Raw genomic sequence first — 26,087 nt, 5'->3', positions numbered from 1 at the left:
TACTGCTAGTCCGAAGGTAGAATACATAACGTCCAACCTGAAAGAATTTAAATACAGAAGTTAGAAAAAAGCCTGTTTTCTCAAGTAGTCATTGATTTGCCTCCAACTTTTCCTCTTACATATAAATGTTCTCCCAAAACACACATTTAGAAAGAAGAGAGTATGACCTGGTCTTCCGAATCTCAGATTCCTCGTTTCATCATTTTTGAGAATAATTATCACCTTTGAGGCACAAAGACAAAAAAAAAAAAAAAAAACAAAAACAAAAACAAAAACAAAAGAAAGAGCTTTCCTATGAACTGAAAGCCCAGAATTTTTACCCACTTCTACTCTTTTCCCTTCTCCATCATACAGGATGGAGAAGAATTTCACACAGGCATCTGGTAAGTTCACACACAACTTATTTATGGTATCTTCAGTCACAACTCAATGAAATCACTAATAAGCAAGTAAATACAAGGTGAACTGCACAAGGGTGAATACCATCACTTTACACTAGTGAACTAGCCTAAAGTCTTGAAGGCTGAAAAAAAACCCAAACCAATCCCCAAAAAACCCCCATCAGTTGCATCAGAAGATGGGTTGGAGGTCACACATGAGATGGACAAAAGATTCACCTTAACCTCCTTATTTTCATTATTGCTTCTTTAAACTAAGCTATCTTAGGTGAATTAAATTGCAGAACAAAGCACTCAAACATCTATGCAGATTGATTCAATTAACAGTTGATATGCTGTACTTAAGCTGCTACCAAGTATTAGCTTCAGCTAATCATTTCAAAAACAAATGTGAAGGCTGTTCATATTGCTGCATTAATCTGTTTCTGCAGAATACAGTTATGTAACTAAAATAGGGCACACACTAATTTGATAGGACCCATTTAAGCACATAATACCCATTACACACCCCTTGAGTATAATGGAGGGCATGAATAATAGCTTCAGCTAAAGGTCAGCTGGTAGCAAGATGGACACAGATGCTTAGTTCTTAAACATACAGAAAGTAAGGCTACAGCACTCAAATATGCTTGTAAATGTGGCCTGAGTTTCCTTTTTGCTTTCTGAAGTTATACTTCTGCTGGGGAAAAAAACCCTAATTAACACTATAGGAGACATATGGCATTTTAAATTAAAGAGGTTAATTAATTTAAATTAAAGAGGTTAATATCGAAACTAGAAGGACAAAAATTTATTTAGAGTTCTACAACATACATGCCAACTCAGCATCAAATTGAGCTTGAACACAGCAAGCCTTGCAAAAACCTAAGTGTATAAGTGTTGCTTGTGCTCCTAGAGACTGCTTCAAATGGTTTTTCCAACCCCACTCATTTTCAACCAATAGCACTAATAAATGCATTCAGTACAGAGTTTTTGAAAACTGAAGCTGTCTCAGTAATAGAGGCAGAAAGGAACTCAAATAATAACCAGAAACTTCCACTTGAAAAAAAAAAATCAAAGCAAAATAAACTCCTGAGCATCTGAGTTTTACTAGCTGATACAGGACTGATCCCATTTGCTCATTTTCAAATGTAAAGAAATTATAATCTGTTCTGCAGCAGACAGAACAAAAGAATTCATAGAAGGATAAGATAGTATAGTACCATATTTTTGAGTGATTTAAGCTTTAATTTAAAAGGGCTTGGTTTATAATGGTCTATTTATTAAAGTTTGCAATTTATAAGAATAAAAATCTATGCAGGGAAAGAATCAAGAGTCTCAGGTTTGGTTATGAATGCGTTTTGCTTCAAAAACCTTTTGAAAACATTTGCTAAATAAGCATGTTTAATTTTACTAGGAAAAAAAATGACGATTAACATAAAAACAATGCACATTAACATAATTAACAAGCTGTTCCTCTGGCTGTACATTACTATTAACATGAATGTAAACCCACTAGACAGCACCATCCTCCCCACCCCCATTCCCTTCTGTAATAACCAGCGTCAATTCCTACAATTTTTTAAAATTCATATTTTACAAACAAAATTTGCTCATAGATGGATCACTGTGAAATACTTCTACCAAGATTAAATGTACTCACTAATGCCTTTTAACACTTAACAGCAGCTTCCAGTGCCTACAAACCTATTATTTCAGTAATTGCCAGAGCATGCAAATTATCTGAAACAAAGGAAAGCAAATGGCCATAAAATACTGTTCTATCCAAGGCACTTCAACATCAACACAGGCTAATATTTAGTAACCAAATCAACACAGTGAACATTCATGTTAATTCATTAAGCTGGAAAAGGCTGTAAGCAAAGGGGTTGGGGTGACTTGTTTTTATGTTTTTACTTCAGAAGATACACAAGTTTTCATTGCAACTAAAACCCCATTAAAAAGAAAGCATGAAAGAAAGAAAAAAAAAAAAAGGATTTTAAGATAAATGAAAATGTGTAACTTACAAATTTAAATACTGGCCTGATGCATGTGGCTTTCTTTTTAAAGCAAGTGCTGCCTTCTTAGATATGAATAGAAAAATACACACCAACATTCATCAGGAATAATAAGCAAGCTACTGTGGATCAACTTGCCCCTTCCTACCTGGCAAAGCAGCAAAGCTTCTTGTCCTTTACTGACTGGTATCAGCCTCTCTGGGAGGAAGGAGACCGTTCTGTCAGCAAAGGCCGAGATTTCCAAAGGCCTGTGGCAGTTGCAGGTCCTTCTCAGGCTGCAGCTTCACCATGCAATAACACCCACCAGTCTGCCAGCATCACCACTCATGCAATTGTTCCCAGTGATCTGGAATGATTTAAGTATTTTAAAGCTGCACATCCTTTCTTAAGTGAATATTTTTACTTGACAGGGTCAAAGCGGTTATGTATGTGCAATAATACCAGGAGATCTAAGGGAATGGTAAGCCTCTAGCAAAAGGAGAGGTGAAAAATCGCTGTGCAATGGTCTTTCATCTATATCGCAGTCAGCATAGGACATTGCATTAACCACAGCCTAACCCCAGACATCACAAACATCTCAGGGGAAGAAACTCTTTCCTTGAGGGTTTAAGAGCATTCCCGCATGAAGAGCTGGTGCTTTGAGTGCCTGACTTTTTCTGATTACAAGAATTCTGTCAAATGTGCACTGGTCCGTGGAGCTGCTTCACAGAAGCAGGAAGGACCAACTGGGACCTGACACAGCTTCAAGTTCAATTATCACTTCAACAACACTTCACTTGGAAATCCGTGATCTTGGTATTTTTCCAGGTCCCAAAAGCTCTGCAAATGCTAGCACATTTCTATGTGCACAGAACCAGAGTGGATCAGAGGAAAGTTGCAGAAGAATCTTTCCTCATCCTTCTTCTTGCTGTTAGATTTCCAGACAATCAACTGGAACGATCTTTTTCAATTTTATGCTGAAGTCTTGCTATGGCTTCCAGGGATATAAATTGCTCTGAACTCTTCCACCAAACTCAGTGGAAGGAGGGCTGTATCCTGAAGAGTCTCCAGAAAGCTGAAACAAGAGCTTTAGTGAAATAATTCAAGGAAGCATACTCCCTCCTACACCTAATCACACTTCACTTTATTCTCAAGCTATGGTGATCCAGTCATTCTTGATTACACACAATGGAAACATCAAAGAAACCTGGTGGGACAATTTGAGATATTTGAGACAGTTTACCAAGAAAACAAACAAAAAAAAAAAACCCCAAACCACTACAGCAGATAAAACAGTATCTAGTTTATTACATATAGAAAGAGATTTCCAGAATTTACAAACACCCACATTTTCATTCCAGGGAAAGAGTCAATTTGAAAAGTTCACCCTTTTTTGTTTTCATTTTGTTTTCTATTGGTTGATTTTTTTTTTCTTTACAATATATACAGTGGAAGACTTTGATTTCTTTTTTCTGATTCTTTTTTTTTTTACCTGTGCAATTGATGAATTCAAGTTGACACTTGTAAATACCATATACAGTAATGTTTGTCTTCATTGTAGTTAATACAGACTATTATTTTACAAGGAGTACAAAATTATTTTTCTTTTGGAAAGAACTCAACTCAACATCAGGGTTATCTTACAACTGACGGTATCAGTAAATATGACTGTACAATCAAGGCCCAGGGACCAATGACTCATATTATATTATTTTCTGAATTACAATCTTAAAACAAGAATAGTACCCCACTCTATTCTTAGAAGCCTTGTTTTAAGCAGGTTTCCCACTCTGTTTACAACAGAATATAGTATACCTCAGTTCCACATCAAAAATGATGTGCTGTAGGAAAAGTTACATTTTAATTAAAAAAGTACATGTATAAATCAAAACCTATGTTAAATATTTAATACTCTTCAACCAACATTAAGTTTTGTATGTAATAATTTACAATGATGATTTGTCATACAGGTTTTCAGCAGCAAATGAAGTTGTGTAAATGTGCTAGTAAAATACCCATTCTCACCATGATGTAGTGGTGGGCACATCAGTTCATTGTGGCCAGCTAAGTCCTTATGGTAGAGGATGAAGTAAGAGAGATTCATTGTCCAGGTGTCACAGTGCTTCTGCTTGGCACAACACAGGATGTGCAGCTCAGTCAACTAACTCCTGAGGTTTGCGTAAAGTAAACAAACTGAACTGGATGCATCGTACCCATTTACAGAGGAAGAGGAGGAGGAGGAGGTGAGGTCCTAGTTGTGGTAGCATGAAACATTTATAGTCTTGATACCCATGAGTTAAAAGAAGGATTTGCTGAGGTTGTATAGGTCATCATTCTGAAATTGAAAGAGAAAGAAAATTAGCATCATGGGCACTTTAAAAGCTTTTCTGTAATTATTTCCCTCCCTTTCCTCCTTTACTTTTTTTTTTTCCTTTAAAGAGTTATCATCCAAACTGAAAATGTTAGCACCTTGAAAAATTATGGCAGACACAGTTGAGCTGTACTCAAGCATCTGAATCCCAAAAGCATTTAAAACAGATGTTGGCAATAAAATTCAAAGCAGTCAGAAATACATTTAGAACTTGTAAGAGATTCACCTAAGCAGAAACAATTTAAGTGTCCATACTGATTAACTCTGACAAGCTTCTATGACATGAGAAAGAAAAGCTCAAACCCCCAACCTGCTGTTGGCTTTTCTATCCACTACATTCATTAGATACTGTGTAGGGTTTCCTGGCCACCTGCAAATGCCACAGCTTGCATGAGAAGGATGATCGAGGAATGGAGCGATCCCATTCCCTATTGACATACAAGCTATAAAAAAACACCCCGTATTCAGAATTGTACCCTGTTAATGTCCATACATTTATCTACATTCTGCTTCTCTCTCAGAATGGACAGGGTGAATAACAAAGTCCTGCAACCCGAATAATATACAGCACAGGTTTACTGGGGAATAAATGGCAGAAGCTAGTTGGACCCTGTCCCACCAGTTCTCCTCATCTCTCAGCTCCAGCCTCCCTAATTTAGAACACAGTCCAGCTGCCTCTGTCAGCAAGGCCTCTCAACTCTGCTTCTCAGTTGATTTTACACAGGCAGGCCACCAGTACAACAGCTCTGATCACCAGTGACACAGCGGATGGTGGCACACTCTTGGTGCCCGTCTACCTGGTGTCCTGCTGACAATCCCACAGCAGATGCTTTGGGCCCAGCAGAGTGGTGTCCCTGCTGGAGGATGCAGGGTGGAGCTCACACACAGAGGCACCATTGGGTTTCTCCCGCTGCACCCAAGGCCGTGTGCAATAGCTGACCACTGCCCACCTTCACAACACACACCTCCAGCCAGCCACTGGCTGTGCCAGCATGCAATCCCCGAGCCACCGCAGACTACTGCCCTGTCCTCCTCTCTTCACACTACAGTCGCATACAGCCATACCCACTGGGGACTGAACAATGCACCAATACAATGAATAATATTTTTTTTTTTTAACTGAGGTTGAGGACTGCCATCATTTACATTTCAGGAGTTTTGTCTAAAATCTGGTGAAGACTTAGATTTTACATAAAAGTGTGTTTATTTCTATATTTGTTATTAACTACGCTCCTGAAAAGATAGGTAAACAGTGCATTTTCCTCAGTACAAATAAGGCTTCCTATAGACACGTTGGAGTAAGAAAAACTGAAAAGACCTCCTATCCTATATTCTCTAATGGCCCAAGAAACAGAATTTACTTTGTGTGGTCCTTCAAGTGAAAGAAAAGCCTATCCCTGCAAATGATGTGTGGTATGCTGTGAAAACTCCCTGGAGAATTATCTCACAGATCTGTTATTTACTTTCAACTTTCTTCTGCACTCACACTGCAATCTACTGGAATGTTCCTACCCAAATATCTATATACAGCTTCACATAGCTTTGCAGCTTTCAACTATGTTGGACCTAAAATTAGCCAGTAATGCCATACTTTATTAATAAAGATGAGCAACAAAGGAGAAATGGCTTCATTTAAATGGAGGCGCATAGTGTGTGTGATCTGCATGATGCACATCTGAGGCGGGTGTTTCGCACCCAGCTCCTGTCCAGCATGGCCAGAGGAACAGCTGGGTGCCCACCAGCAGGGCCCCACAGCCTGACCTGCCTGGCATGTACAGAGCAAGCTAAAGGAAAGCAAGTAATAGCTTTTCTATATTACTATACATTATTCTGCTATGAGATTTTAAGTACATAAATTATAATTTTCCTTATCAGAGCCAAGTTTTACACCTCTTCACTAGTAATCAGGTCAACTAAACTTAAATATATTATGTATTGAGTGAAATGGCCCGTCCAATCAGTTTCTCACCAGTTCAACCAATATGGCCAAGAAGTCGTCTAGCAGGCATTCATTCCTGGATTCAGAAGTCAAGAGAGCAAACAAAGAGAGTAACAAGTCTATTTGAAAAACAAAACACTTCTTGAGGAATTCATTAAGAAAAAAATACTGTGGAAACCCAGAGTTACTGAAATCCGGACAGTCAGATATTGAAGTCCTGCACATGTGTAAAAAGAGTGAAATATCCAAGGCGGAACTATCCAAGAGTTTGAGACTTGGGATAATGAGCCAGAAACATCCAGGACACCAATTGGTGCAGGCTGCATTTCATATAAACTTCAGCTGCAGGTATGACAGGACAAGGGCATGGAGCAGTTTCAAGATCATAACAGCATCTCCAGTATCTTCAGCAGTACAACATGGAAATCTACCTCTCACTCCTTGATCAAAATGTATTAGTAGTTTTTGTTTTCTTCTAATTATGTGATGGAAAAATAATTTAGACTTTGCTACAGACCATCTGAAATTACTGACTGCAACTATTTGTTTTCAAATCCTCAATTCCCCTGACAAATCTCTTTCCACAAAACAAAAAATGTTTGAGAATGACAACCTGCGCTACTGCTACAGGACAGCACTGCCTGGTTCTGTCTGAATGCACAAGGATGCCTAGAAAACAGCCATTCTGAGAGCAAAGCTGCTCCTCCAAGGCCACTGGAAATACAATCAACCTGTAAGGCCTTCAATCCAGGGAATTCTTGTTTGTGCGTAACTTACAGCCAAAAGCCCCACGCTCAATTTCATTGTACAAACGAAGTTTTCTGGACTTAGAAGAATATTTCTAAGCTTTCTGACACAACAATCTGAATCCCCTCTCTCCCCAGTGAACCACTGCAGTATGTTGCAAGGCGGAAGTACCTTATTTGGAATTGAAGTCAAGGGCTGGATACCTCATTGTTTCTTATCAACAGCCATCAGCATTTCCTTAACAACATACAAAAACAGTGCAGAAGACAAGTGTTTAATAGAGAGCGCTAGGACTGCAGTGCGCTGAGGTAAGGATCATTAAAACTACTGACATCACTGTTGGCAACCAGAGAAAAGGGAAAACCTGTGTTTAATCTATTTCCCATTCACCACAAGTTTCAGCTGGAGTCCCCAGTAATGCAGTTTGTGGTTGGCTTTATGGAAAAAAATTAGTGGTGCAAGAAAAATGTACTGAAACAAACAAGCATCTTTAAAAGTTACTACAAGATACCTTTGACAAGCAGTCTCTGCTCAACATCTGTTACAACACACATGCAGATAACACTCACGTACGTTCCAGCTGGCAACGATTTCTTCTCAAATCTATTAGTCCGAGCTGGATAATGACAAAGCTAGCTGTAGAGCCCGTTTCAGCTGAAGTCCCATTCTTAAACGCAGTAACTAAAAATAAGTCGATACTTCATTTTGTTTCCATTATTGGGGAGTTGGTGAAAATTTGAACTCACTGAGAGCAGTGTCCTGAAGTTAAAAGAATTTTCATATATGAAATAGATGTGTCGTTAAGGTATATTTAAAGTGTAATCCTTACAATCCATTTTCTTTGAAAAGTAAACAAGGAGGAACAAATACATCGAAAGAAATGAAAGTGAAAACTCAAGTGATCTTCAGCAAAAGACTTTCCAGTAGCCAGTTTAAACTTCTATTTGCTATTAAGGGTCAGTAACACATCTCATCCCTAAAACACCAATAGAAATGCCCTTCCAAGGGGTCATTTCATTTCAAAACAAGTGAAACACAGCAGAGTTGCTGCTGAAGCTCCATGATCGTTTTAGCAAATAAATCCAACTATTTTGTCACTGATGAATATGCCAAACATGGCTCCCAAATGTCAGACCTACTTATTACACTGTCATACTCTCCAGTGTCAGCTGGACATCTGTTTAGGAAACAAATCTACAGGTAACAGAGCCAGGTCAATGGAAAGATGACTCCCAGCTGAAGAAAACATTGATTTTTCCAGATCTACTGAAAGAGGATCATTTCCCAACTCTGCCATCAACCTTGCTAAACGAAACATATGCTCCAAAACTGTACCTCCACCAGCATCTCACTTGAAACAGTGAACAACAAAGACTCATTGAAGACCATCTGTCAAAGTTACTAGCCTTAAATAAAAGGTTTTAAAAGTAAACACATTTGTTGTTTACTTTAGCGTCATATGGAGTATCCTATTTGTGTAGATTAAATGGTGATTTACTGCATAATGAACACACCCACCCAGTAAAAACTAAAAAGCTCGGGAACAAAAGCTCAAAATAAAAAGATAGCCATTATGAAAATACAGCAGCAGACGTGCAGAATTTCACAAGTTGAGGTCTGCAGGCAGCCCAGGCACCCTTTGTCTGGGCAGGTACCACCAAGCCTCTTTAGAAATCTGACACAAAGTAAACACATTAAGTAGTCTGAAAAGCTCATTTACAGGTCTTGTCTTGGTGACATCTGCATCCTAATTACAATGAAGTGATGCACACCTACTTAAAACCTGAATTAATCCACATTTTTGCGCTCATACTGATGATCATAAACAGCGCCCATTTACAATTTTCTTGGCATTACTGACGTGTGCGCAGATACGGGAAGTATCCCATCCAGATGACTCAAAAACACCAACCAAAATTTAAACCAGCTCAAATAGCTTCTTTTCAGAGAGACGCAAGCACATTGTACAGTTTTTCCAATCTCACATAGACCGTTGAAAGAGTAAAGGAATGCAAAGAGACACAATGGTTGCTCTAGTATGTTAATCGCAGCCTGAACACTAACAAAAGGAATTCAAAATAGAACTAAACAAAGTAATTACAACATTGCTATTTAACTTGACAGGCTATAATCTACATTAAATAAGCCCATATAAGGTTTTCTTCATTGTACCCCAAAATGCCTATTTCAGCTTTCTGGTGAATGTCATTAAGTGGGGAATTACTGACAATTTGGTTTCATCAAGTCCTTCCCTATCTGGCCGAGTAACTAGATTTGGTGTTTCCATCCTCCTTTTCTTCATATAGGTTATCATCCACTGACAGAAGAACCTAAGGACCAGTAATAGATGGTATGGTCTTTCTGCTATGAGTTCAGACAAAATCACTCCCTTCATGCACAGAACTGAAAAAAACCAGTCATCCCCACCACATAGGAAGCTTTATTTCTCCCCATAAAGAGAAGGTGGGGAGGAAAAAAAAAACAAACAAACAACTAAGAGACTTCTAAAATGAGATGATGAGCAGAACCAGGTTCTTGCATTTAAGAACCCATTTCCTGCAGTACAATGGAAAAACACAAACTATACCACACACATTCTTTCGATAAACTTCTGCCCAGCAAAGTATCCATATGTTTGATTTCAACTTCACAGCATGTCAACCTGATTTAAGCCCACTCAAGACAAAACTAAACCCATCACTGAGGTCAGCAAGAAAGGCTGCTGATGCAGACAGGAAGCCAAGCATTGTCTGCCCCAAGCACCTGGCATATGAACTAAAGGTTGAGTCCAGCTTACATCGAGAGAAATTCCCTTTGTTTCAGGACTGAAAATGACGTTACGATGAAGGCAGGGAACGCAGCATCTCACAAGATCAATAGTCCAAGTTCATCTCAACTCTTCTCATAATGTTTCTCTAATAGTCTTGGCAGCATTGTTTGTGTTTGGTGCCTCTCAGATAAACCCACTGCTGGTCTAGGGTTTTCTCCTACTGCAGTAATGGGAAGGGATATCTAAACCTAGATGTGTAATATGTAGTTAATAGCTTCAGCCTTCTTAGGACAACATTTCTTCTGGGTTTTTTTTAAGAATTAAAGAAACTTACAAATTCAATGACAAGGGTCATTCATGATTTTGGAATTCTTACTCTTTAGTTCGCTGAGCTTTTAGAGTCTAACCCTGAAGAATTTGGGACATCCAAGCTTCCCTTGATGACCCAATAACCCATTCCCAGTTCAAGAAAGCCACAGTGAAGTGCACTTTGTATGCCTGTATCCTTAAAAGAGGAAAACATTGCTCAGCGTTTACCTTTATCAAACGTAACCCTCTATCAACCATATTAATAAGGGGAATCCAGAAACACAATTTCATTTTGCAATTTGTTTCTCAAAGCAGTTTTCTTTGCACTTTTTTTTTTTAATTACCTTTGTTGTAGTTTGGAATTCAATAAAAATCACCAGCACTGGGAATCATTACAACTGCTCTCCCTATGGAGAAGCAGAGAACCTCTGTGCCTTTAGATGCAATCACACACCCTCAGCTTGTTAGCAATTTAAACATACACAATTAAATTTGACCAAACTTGAGTGCAATGAAGCTGTGCTCATATTATATCAACTAAATTACATCAGCAGTGGAGCTTAACAATACATAACACCCAGTGTTGCTACCACATAATGAGAATAAATCTCAGCTGCTGAATTTTCATTTTCATTATCCTTCTGTGAATTTGTATTTCAAATGTCTTTCTGGCATTGTGGTCTGGTTCCCCATTCCTGCACCCAGATGTTGCCACTTTCATCTGTGTTTTTCTGACCCGACTTCGTAATGCTCATTTTCTGCCAGATTTACTTTTCCCCATCAACATGTTAAAAATTCTACATAAACAGCCTCAACTACCTTGAAACTACTCTCATGATACATGCTAAATTGTGAGAATTCCACCTTAAAGCAATGATTCACACCACTTGGCTTAGCTGGAGCCATTTTCCTCCCAATGGACAAGTAAGGGGAAAAAGTAGAACAGGCAGAAGAAAAATGGCATTTAAAAGGAAGACATACAGAAGTCTCGCAGGGGAATAACCTGGCCAGCTGACCTTCCCTTTGAATTTTTGCCAGTGCAAATTAAGTAGCTAGTCTGCAGCACTTCTGGCAGCAGCATGGGAAGGAAGTTCTGCAGTGATTTTGGATGAAACACTTCCTCAATCCCCAACAACAGCGCATTAAATATCAAAAACGGATAATAAAGAGCTGCTGGAAAACACATTCTGAAAAACATGCCAAGAAAACAGAGGAGGGGATAAGAACAAATGAAATGTCATAAAGCTAACAAATTTTAACATTGAGTTTTGAAAGCCAAGGTAGAAACAAAGCATCCATTACTTTGACACTGTTTGCTATGCCTTAATACAAACCCAGTACCATACAGCAGAAATGACAGTAGAAAACACATTACAAGTAGTGCTTGAATAAAGTAAAAGGAGAAGGCCTTTGGCAAAAGGCAAAAAGCAACAGTGAAGTTGGTTACACCTCAAAGCTGGAGTAGAAAACAACTATCCACAGATTTAGCTTTTCACCAAGATACCACCATCAGTCTGACATGAAACGGATTACGTTAACTGTTTTGACCCATTGTTTTCCCCTCTGTAGACCAGAAGATAACAAATTTTACAAGCCTACAACATCTGACATAAATTTGTTTCAGTATGATAGTATCATGTGCATCCACATAGATTCATAATTTATTTCTACTTTCTAGTAGTATGCACTCATTTGACCTGACCTTTTTACCTCCTCTCTGCCCTAAATAGCAAAACTTCTCTATGTGGAGCCATATGGCATTTTGCTCTTCCCAGCACTTCAAATCTGATGTTCAGAATCCTTTGACACTTAAAACAGGTAACTGAAATCCAAAGCATCAGCTATGCTCAAAAGCTTTTCCAACAATTAAGTGCTGTGTCTGGGGTATACAACCTACAGGCAGGTGGACAAGCACACAAATGGATGCAGAAAGACCTGAAATCTAATTCTGCTTCTTGGTTTGATTTGCTGTATGGTTTTACTCAAGTTACTCTGCCTTGGGCTTGTGTAAAACAGATAAAACATGTACCCCATCTATTTTCTACATGAAATTTTCTTGTGAGGAGGAGGAAGTCATGATGTCTCAAACACAGTCACTATAACAGGTAGGGAATTGGGTTTGTGCCTTAATCTTCCTGTATCTGAGTGTCTTGACTGTGAGATGAAAACTGCTACCTGACAGAAGAGTTCAGACTGTGCCAGGGGCCAGACAACAGGGTGATGAGTGTCTTCATAGTACCCACATGATGACAGATGCCCGGCAGCATCTGGACAAGGTGCTATAAATAAAACACTGGGCAAGCTATATATTGATGACAATAGAAAGAATTTTAAAAAGAATTGAAAAAACAAAAAAATTAATCATTCTCTGAAGACTGCTTACAAGCTGAAGAATAATATTTCGCGACTGTATATACTGCCAAGCATTATTCCATATTAAAACAGCTTTATAAAAATAACTAAACTCCACATGCGAATACAGTAATTGAATAAAGAAACAAAATTCCAACATAAGAAAATAAGCCTTTCCTGGTAGGGCAAGAGCTCTGCTCTACCTTTCTACTCCCACTGATTTAGCAATCAAGATACTCTAGACTGCAATGGGATTAACTTCAAAAACAATGCTGAGCATTTTAACAAGCTCTGAGGCAGTTCATGGCTAAACAATTCATGGTACCATCTAAACACTGAAATACTTGTTCGTATATAGCTTAGGTTTTCAAAACAATTGCCATCCAATTTCTTTCCAGAAAACATAGTAATAAGAAAATAGCAAATATAAGGTGATGAAAGGGCACAAAGGAAATGTCAATGGAGCTACCTCAAGTTTGAAGTATATGGACAGAGGAAGCAGCACCTGACAACTTCTCATGGAGGTAGAGCCCTGTTTGGATACACCTGTGAGTTAAATCCAAATTATAAAGACCAATCAGACAAACCAAGCCTTCTACTGTTGTTTCTTTACAGTTTCATTCAGTGAAATCCTAACAGCCGGAGCAACTACCAATATTGTATTTTAGAGTTAGTAACTGCTTAAATGGACTAATCTTCACTTATTCAACTGCCATGATTTCAAATTAGAAACTAATCAACAGTCACATTTATTATCTGATAAAATTTTAACACCCATTTAGCATTATGAAACTGCGTAATTACACAAGCATAAGTCAAAGTAAAGTTTTTCTCATCTCAGAATTTGCAGTCCGACTTTTTAATTCAATATTTCTTACTAAAATTCTTTTAAAAAACATGCCACATGGAAATTTTTGCCATATAATGGAATTTGTTCATGACAGTATCAGTAAGAATCTCACTAGATGATAGATATCGTATTATTGTGACACATAAATCTTCCATCAGTTGTCAAATCTAGTATTAAGGATAACCCTTTAGAAGCTATTAGGTTAAGTCAATTAAAAACTAAAAGCATACCGTAATACAGATTAAAGGGTTAGCATGCACACAAAAGGATCTGTACATGATACCACATCTCATTAAGATGCTTTGGTTAATCAGTGATTGAAAATATCCACTACACATTAACTGTGAAAAAATATGTAACAATTCAGCCTTATTACACCACACGACTGTACTATATAATGTCATAAAATGGAAGGTTCTCAATGTTCTCTTAACCTACAACACAAAGTTGTACCATTGGCCACCCAGTTGTCTTACCAAGAGAGGAATTTTTAATTCTCTTGGATGGCTGATAGTCTCAGTGATTACAAAAGTAATTGGCGCTACATTTAAATCTCTCCCCCAAATAAATTACATTAATAATACTCCAATATCAACTTAATTCAAAATGTTTCTCAAAACACACATTACACAGAACAAGGTCTCTTTCTTTAAAACAAAACAGCTTAATATTACACTAGTTAAGCACCAATAACAATTTTAGAATGGCTTCAGCAAGATAGTATCTGACAAGTATTTATTGAAACTGCTAGTCTTACTGACTATAGTACTGCTTAAATTAGTGTTGCTGATGGAGCACAGTTTCCTTGATGTCCAAAACCAGGCATACTTTTGGCAGTTCAAAACCTAAAATGTGCTAGAAGGAGAAGCAAGCAGGACTAGGAAAAAGGATTAACTTTGGCATACAGAAGTAAAGGTCCTCAAGACAAATTACTGTGATGGACATCACCATGTGCTTCCTTTCACTGTCAAGTCTTCTAACAATTATGTATCCCACTGCTGAAGTCTATGGTCTAGTTCAGCCATGCAACAGAAAAACTATTGACTACAATACCCTAAAAATAACTATTCTAGGCACATAAATACTTACTTTTCTTTCAGAGCAACTGTTCAGCCAGCCATGTGCCCAGGTGGCCAAAGTAGACAGCAGCATCCTGGCTGGTATCAGAAATCAGTAGGAGGAGGAAATTGATCGTCCCCCCTGTAACAGGCACTAGTGAGGCTGCATCTCAAATACTGTGTTCAGTTCTGGGTCCCTCATTACAAGAGAAATAGTGAGTTGCTGGAGCGTGTCCGAAGAAGGGCAACAAAGCTGGTGAAGGGTCTAGAGCACAAGTCTTATGAGGAGCGGCTGAGGGAACTGGGGCTGTTTAGCCTGAAGAGAAGGAGGCTCAGGGAAGACCTTACTGCTCTTTCCAACTACCTGAAAGGACGTTGTAGTGAGGAGGGTGTCAGTCTCTTTTCTCAGGTAGCAAGTGATAAGACAAGAGAAAACAGCCTCAAATTGCATCAGGGAAGGTTTAGAACAGGTATTATGTAAAAATTCTTCACAGAAGAGGTTGTCAAGCATTGGATCAGGCTGCCCAGGATGACGGTTAAGTCACCATACCTGGAGGTATTCAAAAGCCATGTAGATGTGGTGCTTTGGGATAATGTCTAGTGGTGGAGTTGGCAGTGTTAGGTTAACAACTGGACCTGATCTTAAGGGTCTTCTCCAACCTAAACAAGTCTGTGATATAGTGGATTGCCCAACTGGCAACTAAGCACAAGCCAGTCAAGGGGCAAAGATGTTCATCTGCTGCAAAGCAGAAATACAGTCAGCACAAAACTCAAAGACAATGAAATGACAGGAGAGGAAAGGAAGGTATGGACAGCACAAGTAACACAGTCACCAAGAAGACAAAATACTTGTGCCATACTTAAGAAACCTTCTCTTGTTTGGGTTTCTTTGGTCTGATTTCCTGAAGAAATGTAGCTTATGTAATTGGTAGAACAGAGAGCAGACCTTCTGTACAGGATGTAAAATTCAGCTGAACTCTGGCAAAGACAAAGTTTCAGATACACCAAAATGCTGTACATTTTGTAAAAATCAATGGCTGAAAAAAGGATTTCTTTTTGGAGGCACAGTTTTAACCTATGTGTTCCACAAAGAGCAGAGAGCAGGCTGGTCAGCATCTACCCACCAGCCCCCTGTACCCATCTCAACAGCCCCACCACTGTCTGGCAGATATTGCAAAGGGAAGGGGCACAGAGTGTACTGCAGGCACGAATGGGCCAGTTGATATATGTAAGACAAATCTATAGGAAACAGGGCTTCATTATTTCCACTTCTCACAGATCATCTGTTTGAGTAAGCAGTTTTGCTTGGAGCAGTGTTTTGTCAGTACTGCTATGCAAAGAATGTATTAAATTCTTAAATATTACATGAGATTTAATGGATTGTGTATCACATGTAGGAGGTCAAACAAGGAGGGTAATGTTCCATTCAGCCTTACAGATATAACTTAAAAAACAGACGCCTACATTATACTTCAGGAAGCAAGTGCAGATCGAACATATGCCTGAGATGGGGAAAGGCAGGTTGAGAAGCAGAGGGAAATTAAATTAAAATATAATAAAATAAATAAAATAAAAATTAGTGGATTTAACAGTGCAACTTTCAATAATGTTCTCATCATTCTGATCTTTGTTATAAAAGAAACCCAAACTACAGTTAGACTGCGACCAAGCAGCTATCCCATTGATGATACCAAAGTATCATCAGTACCAAGTTACTTCCAAAGCCAATGCTCCACTGTAAGCAAGTTTTACAGCATAGTCCCTTTTAAAACCTCTTCTGCTTTCAGAAGCTGCATTTGTACGAATCTCTCCCTGTATTCTTCCCTTATGCAACAGAATATTGCATTTGTTTTTTAAGTTCTTGTATATGTTTGGAAAATCCTTGCAGCTCCAGTGGTAAGGACTCTGAATGTCCTTGCTACAGTACAGAAAACATATGAAGAATGGCAATAAGTATCTTGACTTCTACTTTATGTCTATATCTTCATGTCAGAGCCAAAAATACTCTAATTTTAGGTCCAGTTGAATTAAATTAAGGCTTTAATTAAGATAAAGCTTTAAAGCCGGTATTGTTATAAAACTTCCATTTTCATAGCTTTTGGGAAAAAATCAAAACAAAAGCAGCACAGCAACCAAAGATATCTCAGTATACATTATTTGTTCCATCTGTTTTCAAATAACAGCAGATTTTTCATACTATTAATAAGGTTTTTTTGCAGGTACATTTATCATTTAAAATAACATAAGGAGCAAAAGAAAACAATTTTGCAAATATGTTGTTATACTGAAAATTTATGTATCTTGCAGTTTAGAATTTGATCAGAAGGTATATTGCTTACACTCTTCTGCAATGAGTTTTCCACTTACCACATGCATTGTACGAAACGGAAGAGTATTAACACCACTGCCTGTAAGTATGCATGTATACAAAATGGAGCTAAAGTTGGCTATAGTAGGATGAAAAACAAAATGTCAATTGCATTACTGAAAAAAACCCTAAAAACCTCCAAAATCAGGACAGCTCCCTGCCTCAGTGTAAAAATAAAAACACCCACCCCCAAACCTTCATATTGTCAGACACAATATATGATTCCCAGTTCAAATTCTGAGGACTCTTAGAAACAAGAATCATCTTAGAAGGAGGAGAAGGGAAAAACAAAGAATGCTTATTTTCTGCATGTAAATACATCCTATATTGGTAATGATTGTTTTCTATTACATTTTTTCCAGTTTCAATAATTGCATATTCATGTCTCTTTAAAAACATTCCTTTCAACTTTTCAAACTTACATAATTTCTAGTTACCAGCTATGCATAACACAATGCAATGTTTAACTTTAATTAAAAAAATCATGACAGTTGGAAGCCAGAGTTTCTTCAGCATCTGTAGGCATGTTGCTCTTCAGGGACAATATGATGAAGTACAAGCACAGGAACCATTTCTTTCTGTAAGTCAGAACCCTGGTAGTTCAGCAAGGTAAAACAACCTTCCAAATTTTCCATTTTGTCTGTGATTCACTTCTAGCTAAAAATCCTAGTTGATAGCAAAAGATGCACAAGGGTCTACGGAAGCACACGCAATGGGAGCCACAGCTTTTAGAAATGCTAACTGAAAGGTGTAGCAAGTCCTACTGCAAATGCAACTTGGTGTTTCCGAGTACTTGGAGCACTGACATAAGAAAGCATGGCTTTCAAACTAATACAGCAACTGAAATGTAGCTATAACTTCCTTCTAAACTTCAAGGTCAGTTCAAAATCTGCAGAACATCAGAGCTGTCCAAAGTATTGTTTGCAAGAGATAAAAAAGAAGTAATGTTCTCTCTCATCTCTTTGAGATGGTTAAATTCTTTCAGCTAAAGTGTTCCCATGAATTTCAACTGGAAGGGACTGGTAACAAGCATGGGCAATTTCAGCCCTGAACACTAAAAGTTGTCAAAATTACAAACAAATTAGATGTTCTGCTATTTTACCATGCAAACTATAGACAATAGAGACATTCATGTGATTTTTAAAGTGACAATCTTCTTGTAATATGCATTTGCAAAAGAATAAGCGACGTAGCTAGAATATACTAAACTTCCTTGTAGAGCGCAATGTATGATTATTTTAAAGCTAGCTCATCTCAGACAATCAGATTTTTGTTAGCACAATCTTTGCATAACCATAAACACAGAGCTTTAGAAAAAAAAAAGCCACAAACCCCCCTCTTTTGCTACTATTTTTGTTTGTCAAGTGTCTTCCAGATGGGCTTAAGAATACAGCCAGACATGCTCCATTACTCTTATTTCCTTTTCTATGCTCAGATGCCTCCTTGCTGCTGCTATATTATTTCTCAGCTAAAACATTCAAGAGACGAGTAAAGAACCAAATTCTTTTGCACTGTCCTTTCAGACAGAGCATTCTTATGACAACAAAAAGTAATAAAACATTCAGACATGTCTAAGATTTAAAAGCTGTATATCTTAATTGTTGAACAGGCCCTTTCAATTATATGGTGTAGATGAAATACAGAAAATATTAAGCCATTTCACTGAACAAAACCATGCTTCACTGAAAGTGAGATCAAAAAATGCACAGAAACATAAAAAAGGAGAACAGGGTTTTGGAAACATCCCACAGCTGCAATTTAGATGTAGTGATTAAACCAGGGTAGAACACATATGTCTACTGACATTTTACTTTGGAAGGTCTAAAACCCTTCACTTAAGGGTTTACAAATCAGATTCAGCTACAGAAAAACAATTCTGCAATCTTCATTTACAACACACCCTACATTTAGTAAGCAAAAGTCATTAGTAATAATAAACAGATCTAAGCATAAAGAGAGCTGGTACCTGTGCTATAGGAAGGGCAGTCCATAAAGCATCGACTCCTCCTGCTCCCATCTTTGTATACCAGCTGCTTCTCTTGACTTTAATGACTTTAATTTTGACTTTAATGACTTTAATGCAAGTATTTCTATAAGCCAATATTGCTTTTCTTTCTTCAGGAAAGCAATATGCAACTGTAAACAATATGTGTATAAAATTATAATCCATATTCTGTAACATGTAAACAAGTACCCATTACTTAGAGGCCTAGATAAGCATAATATTAAATATATTAAATAGTAATAGAAAACAGCTGCATTTTCGTTTTCCAAATGTTTGTATTTCTGAAGCATCCACTCTTTAAAATATTCTCCATACAAACCAAACCATGTTTTGAATGAATGAAGGGCACAACAACAACAGTAGTTTTAAAACACTGCATTCCCTGCAATATTATGCAAACTAAACTTCAGTCTGAGTAGATAGGGTGTTTCAAAGGGTTATTGCAACTAAAAAGGTCGCAGGGAGAAAAGCATGCTTCACTGCTGCACAGATTACCCACACCACCACCCAGGCAACCTCGATACTGCAATCATTCAACATGTGTGGTTTTATTTAAGCTAGCCCACTTTTTGCCTTCATTGCCACAAAACAGTTTTTATCTCTCTCTCCCCCTCTCTACACATACATAGGTACACACACACACAGACTGACCCATGTAAGTATATGCAAACACACACACACACAACATATCCAAGCATTCTAACTTTGCTGGTAGAGGTTAGCGTAAAACAAGGTTTATTTTAGCATTTCCTTCAAATGTCTTATGTACCATCTTCCATGTCAGTAACAACTACAGGTAAAAATTATGTGCACAGATTTACCAATCATTAGAAAATAACACACTCAAAACAGATCATCCGGAAGCTTTCAAAATCCTTATCACTCTTGTCCTACAGCAGCTTACAGACTAACCTTCTGAGAGAGAAAACGGAAGCACCAAAATCACTTAACAGTGAGGGGCAGTCTTCAAAATATATTAAGTACTTTGAGCTAGTTTACCTTCTGGCTTCATCTGCCACAAAGCAGTGTTCACATATAATTCTGTAACCTGCACTACAGCAGTATCCAAAAGAAGCTATGTTAGGCAAAGAAGCTGGGTTTCCCCTTAAGGGAAAAACAGACATGGTTACAAACACACAGATGCAATTCTCTGCATGTCTGCAGACTCTCATAAATAAATCCACACACAACTTGCAGCTGGTATTTCAAACATTTAATAAACTGTATCAATGCACTGTTTGCAAACCAACCTGGAGTTAACAGGAATCAATGATTTTCTTTCCCATGTATCCCAAAATTACCTGTAGTTGCAAAATGGTATCTTGGCTATCACAAAATAATCTACTGCTAGCAACTGATTGAATTGGCAACTCACTTACAAACAACGTTTCTAATAGTTTTGTTGATTTTAATTACTCAATATAAGTTTTATTTTAACTTCATAAAAAGATAGCTTCTGTATCTTGTCTCGGGTCTCTTGTGAGAAAATAACAGATTTTCTATGATTTTAACCTTTATCAGAAAAAAAGACAAACTCAAAAGAGGCCTTGGTATACACAATACTAAAACCAAACTATGTTAACAAGCAAGATTTGGCCTTCCTATAGTTTTAAACCATTTTCTGCTGATTGTGGCGATTCTTTCTGGGAAGATCAAAAAAAGTGTTAGTACCCATCTATGCCAACATAAACTAACATACAAAAAATTAATCTTGTGTCTACACACTTAAAGAAAAAAAAAAAGAAGAAAATATATATATATATATACACATATAAAATTCAAGCCCTTCCATTTTACAGGCCATAAAGACGACAACCTCTAAGACAGCAACCATTTATTAATCAGTATAACACTGGTATACCAGGAGGGAACTCATTATTTGCTTTGACTTTGAAAAGAATTTATCTGTTCTTTGGATTAAGTTACAGCAGAGAGGCCCTGTCAGCCCCTCTTCACCTTCTGTAGATTTGGACCCTTTCCAACTCAGGAAACTAACTGTACACTACAACAGGCAGCTCCTTGTGCAGTAGCTCCTTTAGTTTTAAACTTATCAGTTGGGTAGTGGGAAGTCAAACATATTGGAATGGATTACTTTTTAATTATATTATCCTTTTTTGAAAAACACTCATAATCTTGAAAGGCCACTACTACACAAGTTCTAGTCAGAGCCCAGGACAACAACTCCAACAAGTCCTCTGCGTCACATTTTTTACTCATTGTTTCAGATACACCTTTCTTCTGGAAAATGCAAATTCTCGTCTTCAAACCACAAGACAAGCACTAAGCCCTAGGCTACGCTAGCGAGTTAAACAGGGGTGAGTGTGTGGATGTGCTTGTGTGCACACTTCAGCAGCTAGTAAACATCCAGACACACTAACCACTGCACAGCAGCTGGAGCAAACCTTGCTGCACCTCCTAAATGTTTTGGTATGCACTAACAATTATTTCTACAACTACAACTCAACAAAGAGCATATGAATAAAGTGCAACTAAGCCAGATAGCCCTTCCAAAGGAAGAATTACACCAATACTAGAAACCCATAGTATAAGGTTTTCCAATACAGTGCATAATCATGAAATTTAGATTTTATTTTTTTAAGTGAAAAGCTGCTATTCTGTTTCATGTACATCAAGATATTTATAGTAACCATATACAATAAAGAACCAGCAAGAGCATCATACATGTCACTAATATGATCATTATGCTGCAATTTTTGTAGTTAATCACAAACATGCAAACATTTGCATGAAGTAAGAGCTCTCAGTTATACTAAGAATAAACATGAGTACATGTCACTATGAAACACAGCATCAAGTAAGATTCACAACAGTTAAGTACCTGACACCCATGTACCTTAACTTTCTTGAGTAGTGCTTCTTATCAGTGCTCTCTTGCATCCATTAACTGTTCCATGATATTCCTAAGCTCATTTGCCAATATCCCTCCATAAGTGTGCTTATAAACTGAATGCAACACTTCAGAGAGACAGCTATAATTACTTCAGATTTCAAAGCATATCTAAGAGCCTGCTGGCTCTTCTGCATGTCCCTGAACATCAGTTGGTAACCATCCTTCTAGATGTATCTATTTTTGTAATTTTGGAAAGACTATAACAAACCTGGAGGTGGTGTAACTGAACAGCAAGTTAATAAAAAACATCTATTGGAAAAAAAGCAAAAAAACAAAAAATGGAAACTTCTGACTTTCACTGTATTTTGTTTTCACACCATTCACAAACTGTTTTGATGGAATTCAACTTAATTCTTCTTTCCATATCACCCAAAGGCCCTAACAAGGCATTGAGAACAAGCATCAATGTTAAACAGCATAACAACTTAGATATTTTCATTTTTCTTAAAAAGTCAAAGCCAAGTAGCTATGTAATTACGTTGCTTTCTTCTACAATTAGAAGATACGATATGCTGGGGAAAAGACTACATCAAGTCAACACACCACCACAGCACAGCGTAAAGGTGTACTCTGCGGCACAGCTGTGTGCGCCTCTTTCAGCAGGGCTTCGATGAAAACCAATACCTCTAGGTTTCACTCCTGGCTGTTTATGTGAAGCTAAAGTTAGAAGCCAAGCTGAGCACCATCGGCGGGGGGGGTGTGTGGGGGGGGTGTGGAGTGTCAAGACAAGTGTGTAGCCAAGTAAGAAGATGCAGGGGGAGCTTGATCTCATTCTTACTAAACTAAGGAAATAAAGGAAGTAAATGAAAGACTTCTGCCAATGAATCTTCCCTTGCAAAGCAGATTTTGAGATGAAAAAAAGGCAGATGTGTATTTTTAAGTAACATGAAACACAAGGGCATTTCATGGGGAGCCAGCTACCCTTCTGCAACTTGTCTAAATGGCAATTATAGCAGACAATTTGCACTAAATATAAAAAGCCACAAATCTCACAGTTTGAGATAACTTCCAAGGAGGTGTTAAAGTTATGTTTGAAGCTATACAAGATTTCAGCCTTCTTATAATGAATATGATATTGCAGAACACCCAGGAAAGGACAACAACGCTAGACGAAGCACCCCGTCATTAGTAGGAACAGAGAGGCTGAAGAGATTACGTGGATACTCCACATATTTCTGCAAGAACAGGAGGAATTTCCTGCTCTCAGAACTTCAGGGATGACAATGTGACTATGCAAAATATCAGTGGCAAGATTTTAGCGTACAGCATCAGTAATCTCTGTACGCAGGCTAGGCTTCAGTCACTCCTAACTGTGGCAGCTGGATTAGTGAGGCTGCCATAGGAATTCCATGATGTTTGACATTCTGCAGCACAAGTAACCTGCAATAGGGAGAGGACAGGGATCCAGCCTGCAGACAGAGGCCTGTAGCCTACAGCACTTCAACTTTGTATTAAAATAATTCCTCCATTCTAACCTCAAGTGCAACATACAGGCTGCCATCCCTGCACCAGCCAGAACTCAGAATACAGCTTATTTGGCAGCTTATCAGATGGTTTTCTCCCTTTGAAATAGGCTCCTTCAACATTCAATACCACCAAGCTGCATCTTTTCTGTTCGTGGCAATGTACTGCAGCCTTCAGCAGCAGCTGGGGACAGTGGTTCCATCTGTCCCCTCTTTCTGACTGGTTTGGAGCTGCATATTTTTCATCACCTCTCCTATGCTGCTCTAGCTGCTTGTAGGATGCAGCTGCCCAAGAAGCCTTCCCAACATGCTATGTTACAGTCAGCTACCTCATTATTAGAGAAGAGTATTTTGTACTGCTTTTGCCAATCTCTCAAAGATAAATAACCAAGTGAAGCTTTAAATCCAGCTGCCAATAGGAACACATATATATTAGGAAGTTGGACTGGATTTCAGTTTCTGCTCTACAAGTACAGTTGGGGGAAAAATCCCAGCTTCCATAGAAACAGCGAAACTGAATAAAGTTGCTACAGTTTTCTGGGCTGAGAGGTCTAACTCTTCCTTCAGCAATGATCAGGCTGTAATACTATCTGTAAGCACCTATGCACAGGAGAGTAATAATACCTACACTTTAAGCAGCAAGGCCACCTGAATGGCTATTGAGAGCCCTGAATTCACCACCCCTGGCATGCAGTTTAGAGCTTTACTTGGCCACAAATTGAATCTCAGCACCTTGCACCTCCTCTCATGCTGCATTTGTTAAAAGCTCTCTCAGCATGCTCAGACACGTACTTTCAGCACCCCTTGGTCAAAAGATGCTGACACTTACCCTTAAGGACTTGCATGTAGCACCTGGGATTAGGTAGGCCTCTCCACGATTCCCTGTACTACAGAGGTGGGCTTCAAGTTCCCCTCAGAGGTTGGCCTGATGTCACCAGGATGTTGCTGCTGCATTTACCAAGTTGTAGCAATATAATGCTTCAAGGAGTAGCGGGGCTGCCAACTGACCAACAAGGCAATCTAAGGGGTTTTATACTGTGGCCTTCCATAAAAAAACAAACATGTTTGAGGAGACTTAATTCCTCTCTCACTTCCTTTACTCTTTACAGAAAATAACTTCTAGGAAGCAAAAAGAAGTGGCAAAACCATCTACATCATCATCATACTCTTTCCCCACCACTAGAGCAATAATATGGTAGGAAAGTGGGGAAAGTCAATTTTTCCACGGTCACTCAGGCAGGCGCATCCTCAAAAGGGACAAAAAGCAAAGGAAGCTTTCTCAAGACATTTGATTTTCCCTGTTGTGTGCCATGACTGGAACCAAATCAACCCAAATCCTAACAAAAAAGAAAGGTACAGACCTGGTTCAAACAGTAAATATTAAAGGCTGTTCAGAGTACAGTAAATATAGACATTTTTGACGTAAATATTTTATAATTTAATAAGAAAGTATTTTCTTGGCCAAAGAAGAAAAGCTGGTTTGTTGGGGTTTTTTTCTTTTTGTGTGGTTGGTTCTGAACTTACTGAGCAAGTTTACTTTATATACTTCCATTCAGTATTAAAAAAAAAATAAAAAATCTATATATCAACCCAGCCTCATTCTTCCCCAAACAGAGGCTCTTTTTCTGCACTCTAAGAAGTAGAAGTGTACTGCTGAGATTTATAGTCTCTTTCAAGGAAAGGTTTTCATATAGCTTAGAATTAATTTAGTCTTTGAGCTCTCAAATTGTACTGCAAAATTGCGCAAAGAGAAGAGGAGGCCAGGGAAGGCAGGAAGTAAGCAGGACAAGCTCTCAGAGGGCTCATACTCAATGTTCTTCCAAGACAGCTATGCCCCAGCAAGAAAAATTCAGATGAATATATCCACATGAATAGTAACTATTGCTAGCACAGCTTTCTTAGTGACAGATTCTACAGCAGCTTGACACTAGACTAAAATGAAGCTTGACTGTGTCCACATTTAAATATAACCTAGTTCTTTTCATTAATTTTTTCTGCAGAATAAAATACATTGTAGAACATTACACTTAGAATGGGATATTTGTTTCTCTGTTACAAGAAACTGAAGTTAAAACAAAACCCCACCACTTTTGAAAGGAATGCCCTCACTGCTTTTTCTATTTTTCTTATTATGCTATTTTTAGCATCTATTCAAATTGCTATTTTTCAGCCTTGCAGCCTCTCCAGTCTTAACATTGTGAAAAACCTCCAAGTTCTCTTTATTAATCTGTCTTTTAGATGATTTCTACCCAAATTAATTCTAAAAATATAACAAAGAAAACCACTAATAGCACTACCCTCACTGTCTTCCAGTTACCCAGTGGTTACCACCCTACAAGCCACTGCTATCCTGAAGTTAACTTTGTGAGGATTTATAAAAGGACTTTTACTTTAAAATAGCGTAGTAAGTTATGCTGGACTCTAACAAAAGAACTACTTACATTCTTCAGACTATAATTCAGTGTCTTCTAGCTGTGGGTTTTACTCTCACTCACCAGCAAGGTACACCCACTTTGCATCAATATGCAGTGCTGGTAACTTTGAGATGAGGCAGGGGACAAAGAACTTGC

General features: G+C 38.1%; 1 protein-coding gene across 1 annotated transcript in view; it reads right to left on the bottom strand.

Annotated features, from left to right (window-relative positions):
- Positions 1–3,662: 3,662 nt before the first annotated feature.
- IRS1 (insulin receptor substrate 1) overlaps positions 3,663–26,087 on the bottom strand; it is a 54,609-nt gene continuing 32,184 nt past the window's right edge. Inside the window, exon 2 of the mRNA XM_065674997.1 lies at positions 3,663–4,709. The gene's annotated coding sequence lies outside the window, so the exon portion shown is untranslated. The remainder of the gene's footprint in view (positions 4,710–26,087) is intronic.

The sequence above is a fragment of the Lathamus discolor genome, chromosome 3 (genome assembly GCF_037157495.1).
Source record: "Lathamus discolor isolate bLatDis1 chromosome 3, bLatDis1.hap1, whole genome shotgun sequence".
Lineage (NCBI taxonomy): Eukaryota > Metazoa > Chordata > Aves > Psittaciformes > Psittacidae > Lathamus > Lathamus discolor.
This window is presented reverse-complemented; position numbering and strand designations above follow the sequence as displayed.